The 8,288-nt window shown below is 42.0% G+C and overlaps 1 protein-coding gene across 4 annotated transcripts in view; it reads right to left on the reverse strand.

Moving 5' to 3' along the window:
* The window catches only part of hectd1 (HECT domain containing 1), a 41,459-nt gene extending 38,950 nt beyond the window's left edge, over positions 1-2,509 (reverse strand). For all 4 annotated transcript variants that reach the window (XM_080750053.1, XM_080750054.1, XM_080750052.1 and 1 more), the window contains exon 1: positions 2,323-2,509. The gene's annotated coding sequence lies outside the window, so the exon portion shown is untranslated. The remainder of the gene's footprint in view (positions 1-2,322) is intronic.
* Positions 2,510-8,288: the final 5,779 nt, after the last annotated feature.

The following is an 8,288-nucleotide window of genomic DNA, read 5'->3' on the forward strand; positions in this document are numbered from 1 at the left end:
AAATCACGCAAAGCGCTACACAGTGGGCCCATCTCTAAAGTCATGTCTTCAACATGGATCTGTCCCATTTTCCATGCACAAGCCTAAATGCATCGAGCTTCAGCCATAATTAACACACATTTCTAATAAGCCAATCATATTATGATTGGCTTATTAGAAATGTGTGTTAATGTTCAGTTGCAGTGTCTAATAAAGTGGCCTGCGAGTGTATATGTATGTCTACGTGTGTGTATATGTATGTCTACATGTGTTTGTGTGCGTGTGTGTGTGTGTGTGTGTGTGTGTGTGTGTGTGTGTGTGTCACTCACACTATATGTTTAATTTTTGTATGTACTTGAAGCAAAGGAATATTTGAGAAATGATACGAATACCTGTTTAATGTGTTATATATGTTGTGTTCAGTGAGACAAGTTTCTAATTTAAAAAAGAAAAATATCCTATTTTGTGTCCGCTTTTCTTTTTTTTAAATCCGATATGGTATTGAGTATCTAATTGTTTTCTTGCGGTAATCGGCAGGCTAGACCCGAAACATGCTCGCCCTAGAGATGTGCCATTATCGGCCGATAATGCCTCTATCGGCTTTGATTGGTATCGGCTTTGCCTCTATTGGCTTTGCCGATCTACAAGCTAGATCAGCTATTTTCACAATATTCATCTGTGGGACTGAATGTAACCTCAGCTTCAACTCCTACAAGTTGAATTGGATACTAAAGGACCTCAGCCTGAAATCTCCTAACGTTTATACTTAATATACAATGTCAATGTTTTGTAAAAAAGAATCATTAAATATATAATTGCCGCTACAGTAACACAATAAATAGAGAAATGTATGGATTTGACGCTGTGATCGGGAAAATCGGTATCGGCAGATACTGATTCCAGTTGATAGGTATCGGCCCCAAAAATCGCAATCGGAGCATCTCTCTAATAGTTTTACTAAGGTTAAGTTTGGGAATAAGGTTAGGTTTTGGCAATTTACTGAGGTTGTGTTTACTTTAGGAATACCAGGTCAATACCACTGGATTTGCCTTGGCTGGGGCGACTGTTTTGGTAGTTCTACTGACACCAGGAGTCATAACCACTAAAAAATAATACAACTCAACGGGTCCTAAAAGTTTGGAGACTATTCAGGCCCAACTTGGTTAGGGCTAATTTGAACAGACTTGCCGACAGTCTGTTTATGTGTCCTATCATCAAGCCTAAATCTGGCCCACTGGCCCTCTCCCAGTACTAGTGGACCGAGGTGATTGGTTAATTGGAAATTCACTTAGTCATGATCCACTCTTAGTAAACACAAGCTAGTTTCACTGGAGCAAAGGTGAAAAATAAAAACAAAACTAAAAAGGCTAAACTACTCTGTAACAAGCTTTAACTTGGCTCCCATCTGATGTAATAACACACATAATGTCACAATACTTTAAATATCAAAAGGTACTTAACTATAGTTTTCTAGGGCCAGACAATTGTTTGTAAAACTGTAAAAGCCATCTGACTTGAGGTTGTTTCTCTCCAGTAAACAACAATAAAGCCATCCGACAATCAGTGACGTTTTCCATCTAAATGAACACGGATGAGTCCTTTTACCATTTGACTCTTTCGGATCAACAGAAGCAAAACAAGGATCCATGTTGCAAAATAACGTAACGAGCAATCTTGTCTGGGTACAAACAAAAGCTAAACATTTGGCCTGCTAGGCTAACGTTAGCTGACGATTATATTACAGTTTAACTCTGTTTTTTAAAGGGGTGTCGTTTCCCCTATCTAAATGAACAATTAACGTTGACTAACTAACATTAACTAGCCAACTTGCCAGTGTTTAATACCAGTTCATTAAAGTTTCTAGGAATGGTTGTCTTTGGTTAGCCCCCGAACCTTTAAAGCTCTGTTAGCCGATGTTATGTTGACTGGCAGCTAGGCGTTCATAACCAGACGTTAAAAAATAACACACGGTGAAGATGTCATACATATTAAAAATCCCATAATGATACTTTGTACAAGAAGACTAACATGTCCCCAGAAGCTGCTGTTTTGACCAGCTGCTAGCTAAGGTTAGCCCTTTAGCTAAGCTATGGCAGCTGAAGAATATACATACTTTAATCCTTCCAAACATTCATCTTTACAATGGCACACGTTCGTTCGTCAAGTATCAACGCAGAATATTATATTCGTATGGGAGTAAATAATCGGTTCCGTGTTCTCCGTGTGGCCTGCGAGTCGTAGCGGCGGTCAAGTTCCAGGAGAGCCGGAGGCCGCGACTCCTCGGCCGGCCGCCGACGGCAGGAAAGACCGCTGGAAGAAAGAGAGCCCAAGATGCAGACTCACCGTTCACCGTCAAACGCGAGATGAATTCGAGATGACGGTCTTCTTCAGTCCACTAGAATGTGAAGAGGACGATGTTTTTAACATGGAGGGGAAACTGCTGGCTTCCTCCCGTTTGTTGTAAACGGATCTAAAAGGTCATGATGGTAGAAGAAACCAAACGCAGTGAAATGGAGACACTGCTGTCTGGGTGATGATGACGAGGCTCTGCAGCTCCCTGCGGCTGCCGACAGGGGGTGCTAGAACCGAGAGTACGCACGCACGCACGCGCACGCACGCACGCGCGCGCGCGCACACACACACACACACACACACACACACACACACACACACACGAGAGAGAGAGAGATGTTTATGGAGTGTGTGGCTCCTTGTTCTCCCACACAGCTGGCCTGCCTGCTATTGATTGATTGATTGATTGATTGATTGATTGATTGATTGATTGATTGATTGATTGATTGATTGATTGATTGATTGATTGATTGATTGAATACTTTATTTAAAACAAAGGTAGACCTACAGGAAAGTACTGTTCATGACATGGCTAATGGCTTGTCCATTGTGGTCCATTTAGGCTACTCAATTCATCGAAATCTGTTGTCAAGATAGCCTTATAGACCAGAGGCTGGTTTAATTAGAGGCTATAGATCTGCTTTAGGAGACATGAATGATGATGATGATGATCTGCTTCCTTTAGCTGTCTATCCCGGCTGATGGACATGATGGAGGAAGAATGATTCGGAAGAAAAGTAAAATAAAATGGTAAGTTAGTCATATAGTTCCTTCTCAGCTTCTCAGCCACTCATCATCTATGGGGCGGCCAGGTATAGCTGAGGGGTTAGTGAACCCGCCTGGGCATAAAATTCCATGGTCTAGATTCGGTCTATAATATAGACGGCTTCTAGACCGTTGAAAGGAGGTCTAACCATAAACCAGACATCTAAATTGGGTCTAGTGCTCAGTGGGAAGCCAGAGAGGGTGTCCCAGGTTGATTCCAGGTCAGGCCAGCAATGTGTCAATGTGTGTCCCTGAGCAAGACTATTAACCCCTAATTGCTCCCCGGGCGCCATAGAATGGCCACTCACTGCTCCTAGTTGTTATAGGACTAACACACGTATTCCATCTATCTATTCTCCAAAGCACTTTACAGCAGTGTTTCTCAAATGGGGGTACGTGTACCCCTAGGGGTTTAGTTTAGTTTAGTTTATTTGATCATCATATTTCATACAGGTCATACATTCATATAATCATTGTTACAGGTGATCAAAAGGAATAGGCTGAAGCTAAAAGCTTACGCGGGGATACTGCAGGGGGTACTGGACATATGTATTTTACTGTTATGGGTAATGACAAAACATTGACAGTCTTTGTGTGAAGTCATCTATATATTGTTAAACCAAATTACATCAATAACCTGACAATTACAACTGTTTATTTGCCATTATGCTGTTTTATTTTTGACATATTGGCATTGGAACTGGACTTTTGATGAGCTTTTGATAAGCAAAAGGCTGTAGTCAGGGGAAGGGGGTACTTGGCTTCAGAAATCAGTATAAGGGGTACTGCAGCCAAAAAGGTTTGAGAACCACTGCGGTGCATTACACAAACCCATTTACACACACCTGCAAACATGCACGGCACCAACCTGCTCATCTGGAGCAGTAGGGGTTAAGTGGACATTTCAACACTGTGAGATGGCGGATGGCTGATTTAAACAGTCACACTTTGCCTGAGTCACTCCAATTGAACCAAGGAATCGGTCATCCCCACACACAGTCAGGGGGAGCCACTCACTGTCTGTCTGTAGTCTGTACCGATACTGGTTCTTACCATCTTGCACCACATCAAGCAGCATTATACTGGCTACTTGGAAATGTTGTCTGCACTGCAATGGAGCCAATACAGACAAGCAGCCAAGCAGGAGGACATTGAACAGGGCATTGAACCAGGAACCTTCCAAATCCAAGACTCTACCTGCACTGCCGCTCTGGTGATTCCAGGGCCTGCTGTAGGTGATCCAGGCCTCGATTTGCTCCATAGGAAGACCAACTGCTGTAAATACTAACCATAGAGTTATCAACCTTCTTCGGGGATTGTATGTACTGTATGATGTCAGACGTCATAGGACTTTACATTGTCTGACATTCTTTGTTCTTAGATCTGTGATGAATGCTGGACTTGACACAAACACATGTTGACAGAGAAAACGTGTCTGAAAATAAACATCATATATGGTTTATGTCTGTAGAAGAAATACCATTCCATTATAAGAGATTTAATTTATCTCAAGGCACACACTCACCTCAGTGGAACAACCTTGCTACAAAAAAAAAACTGCAGCTGATTACATTAAATATATTCACATCGCTGTTTTCACTGTCAGGACATTCAACATTGCCAGCTCTTATCAAACCACATGTTGGAGTTCTCAGACGGTCCTTGACTTCATTTCGTGTCCAGTTTGTACCCTAACTTTCCACTGGGTTCAGTGACGTGTCCAATGTTCCTGTAGGAGGTGGAGAGGATAAAAGACGGCTGCGAGGCAGCCTTAGAGACTCAGTGTCAGGATGAAGGTTTATGAGGCTTTGCTTGTTTTAGTGTTGTGTCTGTCTGAGGCCCGGGCTCAGGGACAGAATGGACCGCTCAGAGAGACACAGAGCAGTGTTGAAGCAGAAGCCCTCTTACAACCTGACCTCTGGAACGAGCTGAAAGAACTGAGAGACATGGTGGTGGTGCAGCAAGAGAAGATGAGGAGCATGGAGGCTAGGGTGGCAGGCAGCGAAGAAAGACTGGCATCCAGCGAGGAAGAATCAAAGAAGCTGAAGATGTCAGTTGCAGGTTAGGAAGGTCTAAATGCTTTGAAGAAGTTGTAAAGTTACAGGCTGAAATGTGTTTAAAATGTATACTGTATAGTCTAACATGCGTTTCTCTGTGGTATTTTTCAGTCATGGCTGCCAAATTGAGAGCCAGCGAGACCCAGGTGAAACAGCTCCAGACCAGACTCAGCACCAGTGAGGGCAAAATCCAAGACCACCAGAACAGACTCAACACCAGTGAGGTCCAAATCCAAGACATGAAGGAAGAAAGTGAAGGTAATTTTAACAGATGTTCAGTGAATGTAATGAAAATATTTCATAGTTTCACATGCGTTTCTCTGTGATATTTTTTCAGTCATGGCTGCCAAACTGACTGCTTCCGAGACCCAGATCAAACAACTCCAGACGAGGCTCAGTACCAGTGAGGTCCAAATCCAGGACCACCAGACGAGACTCAACACCAGTGAGGGCCAAATCCAAGACATAAAGGAAGAAATTGAAGGTAATTTGAACAGATGTTATGTGATGCAGGTAGCAGAGGGCAGAGTTGAAAAACGATTTACTTTGGTGTTAATTACTTTAGTTGAGCTCAGAGAATAGATGCTGTTTTGATGTAATTTACTGCATTTGTTGATTTATTTTAAATGCAACAGCAGGAGTATTTCTGCTGCATCAGGCTTAATGCTATTGCTAATGTTATGGTTTCAGCTCTCCATCCTCAGCTGTCCACCATAGAAACCAGGCTGACTGCTGCTGAGGTCAAAGTGCAGGAACTGTGGAGTAAGTATTTTAACACACATTAGCATTCTAGATTCAGGAAGGTTGTAAAAATAAGAATATGCTCCCCAGTATCTCACAATGCCTGTGCCACTCTTAATGAACTTTGTGCAGGGGTCTTCAGTGTAGCAGGGGGAAAAAAGCAGACCAAGTATTGAATCCAACCCAACACTACACATTGAGTCAATGAAGTTATCTATACAATCTATGATTAAGTTCAATCTGCAAAGTAAACAGAATTTAATACAAATATTGGGAGTCCCTGCTCTCAGTTAAGGGGTCCTTGGCCTGAAAAATGTTGAAGTCCCCTGCTTTAGTGAACTAAGATCCTATACAGTACACACTGTTGTGCAGAAACATCTTATCTCTATAATTGTCTCCACCAGCCGAAGGCTGAGGGGAGAGTATGTTTTCCCCTTCGTCCGTCCGTCCGTCCGTGCGTCCGTCCGTCCGTGCGTCCGTCCGTGTGTCCGTCCGTGTGTCCTCGCAGTTTGTTTGCAGCTAATCTCAGTCGCCGTTGGCCCGGTCGCTGCCAAAGTGAGCACACACATTCCCTGGATGCCAATCTAGAACCTCTGCCCTAAATTTTTCAAATGGGCTTTTTCTAGCGCCACCTAGTGGCCGATGTTCGCAAGACACATTTCTGTGCGCTACTCTTACAGATTTGTTCCAAAAATCCTAGAAATCGGTAGGCAGTATCTCGACAGTCATGTGATCGACACGGATCTGTCCGATTTTTCATATTCCATCCTGATTGGCTAAGATTGGCTTCCAAAGTTTGTAGGATTGAGCAGTTTTGAACAAAATGCCTCAAATCCCAAACGCAAAGTGCAATTATCATGAAATCGCGCACACATGTTCCCACTAGGTCGAAGAAGAAATGCCACTTCAAATTTTGGAAATCAGCCTCATGGTGGCGCTATAACAGGCCGATTTGTGGTTTTATCTATAACTCCACCGATCAGTTTCAAACTTTGTAAGCGCACTCCCTAGAGGCCAAGGAAAAACCCTTTCCCTGCATTTTTCACATCAGCCTTTTATAGCGCCACCAGGAGGCCGACTTATGTAAAACACAATTTCTCCTATTATTCCTTGAGATTTTATCCAAAAATCATGCAAATCGGTACACAGGATCTCTATAGTCATGTGCTCAAGTCCGATCGGTCTGATATTTCATATTCCATCCTAATTGGCTAATATTGGCTTCCAAAGTTTTAACAAAATGCCTCAAATCATCAACGCAGCTTGCAATTACCGTGAAATCTGCCACACATATTCCCACTATGTCAAGGAACAAATGCTACCCTTTTCACATTGGCCTTTTATAGCGCCACCAGCAGGTAGACTTTAGCAAAATACATTTTTGGAACACAATGCTTCAAATCATGCATGCAGCGTCCGATTGCCATGAAAGGTCTAAGGCCACCCTTTTTACATTGGCCTATTATACAGTAGCACCACCAGGACGCCTGGCCTGGTGGAGACCTGTGCTCGGAAGAGCACTGCTTCTAGTTCAACTTTCTTTCCCCTGACCTAATTTATAATTTGATTGATTGATTGAAGACTTCATTAGAATTTAGGAAGCATAGGTACAGTTTCATGACAGTACAGTTCATTGGTACAAGGTCAACTAAAATGATAAACACCTAAAGAAAGACTCTTTTTAACACAACATTGAATGACAGACAAATAAAACACCTACTGATGTATCATGTTAAAACAAAACATGATACTAGAATGTCATGCAAAAGTAGCAGAAATAGCAGATCTACTGTACAAGTTCAAAACCTGGCATATCGCACGTGTTTTGAGATAGTAGATCTGCTTTCTCTTTGTTGCTATTTTTTAATTCTGGAAAGTAACAGTTTTGGACATAATATGAGGTTTCCAACCAACAGCAACGTTATGCTGAATATCCTGCTCTGTATTTGACACTGCAGTAACAACTGTTTAGTTTTATTACTAAATATTTGATTGGCAAAATATTATATTTTCTCCCCAGATCTCATCTTTGTCAAAAGTCCATCTTCTGAAATTTGCCATTATCTTAGGGGACAGTTTGTCATTAACATAAATTATGTTAATGACAAACTGTCCCTTAAGTTTATATCAGAGAAATGTGGTCAAAGGTTGTCAATTATATTACACCGTAATAACTGACCATATTTCTGCCAATCTCTTGTAATTGATTGGTGCAACATGTGCTAACAATTCTGAGAGTGTACACATGTACTGTAGACTCAAGAAGGTTTTATTTACTATCTTATCCCAACCATACATTCGCTTTGGAGGTAGCAGTGCCGTGGCGGGCGGTGGTTCTTATCTAAAGTAGCTAGTGTAGGTCCAGCAAGATAATACAAAAATCAATAATGCTTC

The sequence above is a fragment of the Nannobrachium achirus genome (assembly GCF_963921795.1).
Source record: "Nannobrachium achirus genome assembly, chromosome: 20".
Taxonomy (NCBI): Eukaryota; Metazoa; Chordata; class Actinopteri; order Myctophiformes; family Myctophidae; genus Nannobrachium; species Nannobrachium achirus.